The sequence below is a fragment of the Cebus imitator genome, unplaced genomic scaffold (genome assembly GCF_001604975.1).
Source record: "Cebus imitator isolate Cc_AM_T3 unplaced genomic scaffold, Cebus_imitator-1.0 Scaffold858, whole genome shotgun sequence".
Lineage (NCBI taxonomy): Eukaryota > Metazoa > Chordata > Mammalia > Primates > Cebidae > Cebus > Cebus imitator.
This window is the reverse complement of record NW_016108173.1, coordinates 94,352-96,429: the sequence shown is the minus strand read 5'-3', so window position 1 is coordinate 96,429 and position 2,078 is coordinate 94,352.

The window sequence follows — 2,078 nt, the reverse complement described above, 5'->3', positions numbered from 1 at the left end:
AAAAAAAAAAAAAAAAGAATGTAACTGTTTGTCTCTCATCTTGCTGTGACCTGGAAGCTCCCTCCCTGCTTGAGTTGTCCTGCCTTTCTGGACAAAACCAATGTACATGTTACATATATTGATTGATGTCTCATGTCTCATGTCTCCCTAAAATGTATTAAACCAAGCTGTCCCCTCACCACCTTGGCACACGTCATCAGGACCTTCTGATGATACAGGATATAAAAGGAAATTATTTAAGCAGATAGTGATGGCAAAGGAATCCTTGGCAAAACTTCCCTTCTAACAAAAAGCAGCCCTAGAAATAATTTCTTTTCTAACAAAGAGCAGCCTGAAAGATCGCGCTGCAAATATAGATAAGGAAGCAGGAGGCTTGCACAGGGGGAGGCCTACAGCTACACCAATAAAAAAGGGCTACCTGGGGGCCAGGCCTGTCCACCATGGGTCTCCACCAGCTTTTTTGTTAGCATATGTACAGTAAGAAAGGAATAGGCAACATAGAGCAGCTCAGGCAGATAACCCCCCTGCATAATAAAAAATTGTGGTGGAGGCTGCCAGAGACTCACACCCTATGCGGATGGCACACCTGGTCCTAACTGGTTTTTCACACCCTATGTAGATCAGACACAGCCTCCCCACTACCTCATCTATTAAAAACCCTGCATTTCACCACCGATCAGCAACCCATTTTTCCAGGACCCCTCTCTGTTGCAGAGAGCTATCCTCTTTCACCTATTAAATAAAGTCACTCTTTCTGTGTCTGCATCCTTGAGCTCCATGGCTGTGAGACAATAAACTTCAAGTGTCACCCCAGACAATCAGGCCACTTTATTGAGGCTGTGTCACAGGCATGCTTCCTCAATCTCGGCAAAATGAACTTTCCAAATTAACTGAGACCCGTCTCAGATTTTCAGGGTCTACATTTTGGTAACCACAAAGGGATTCTAAGTGGAGGTGCCCCAGTCTTTGACAGATGTCCTATCAGTGCTTGGTAACAGCTTGAGCTATCTTTATGGTTCAAACCAATAGGACAATTTGCTGAGGCCTAGATAATCTCTGATTTTCCAAAATTTGGTCAAGACCTAAAGTTTATTTTGCTGTATGACTCCTTTATTTATTTATTTATTTATTTATTTTTAGTATTACTTGCTTCCAACACAAGCAGGGTAAGTTTTTCTTGGTAACATGAAATTCCTGGAAGGCAGATAATTACTTTATGGAGTTTGAGCTTGCTTCTAACAGCGAAGGCAGATTTGAGTTTGTTCCTGCTTCTAGAATGGTAGAAAGCAGACTTCTGCCTGAGACCCAGCCCTAGGAAAGTGACTGAAGTGGGGTTTGTCTTGGCTAAAGTTTAACAACAAGCTGCTTGTAATTTCTCCTTGCCATTAGAGCACTCAGTGCCATTGCTTGTTTTGCTTACCTGTTTTCTTGCTGTTGTTTGTTTCTGTTTTTGTTGTTGTTTTGGTCTTTTTCCCATCAGGTTTGATCAACTCTATTCGACTTGATCAAATCCAAAGAAAAGTTCCAAGTTATGGAGAACAAGACCTCTGAAGTGGCTAAATTCACACACACACACAGACACAAAAAGGTGATGTGGTGTGGGGAGAAAAAATGGCCTGCAAAAGGAAGAAAAAGAGGAAAGATTTTTGATTTTGACGACTAAAGGGGTTTTATTTACATAACAAGGTCACCTTTTGCTAGCCAGGCCAAACAGAAAGAGCAATGGCTGTACTTCTGAAATAGCAGCAATTTGTTCTAGCTGAAATATAGTCATGAGCTTTTAAAAAAATTTTCCAGGCTGGGGGCGGTGGCTCACCCCTATAATCCTAGCAGTTTGGGAGGCCAAGGCGGGTGGATCACGAGGTCAAGAAATCGAGATCATCCTGGTCAACATGGTGAAACCCCGTCTCTACTAAAAATACAAAACTTAGCTGGGAGTGGTGGCACATGCCTGTGGTCCCAGCTACTAGGGAGGCTGAGGCAGGAGAATAGCTTGAATCCAGGAAGCAGATGTTGCGCTGAGCTGAGATCACACCATTGCACTCCAGCCTGGGTAACAAGAGCGAAACTCCGTCTAA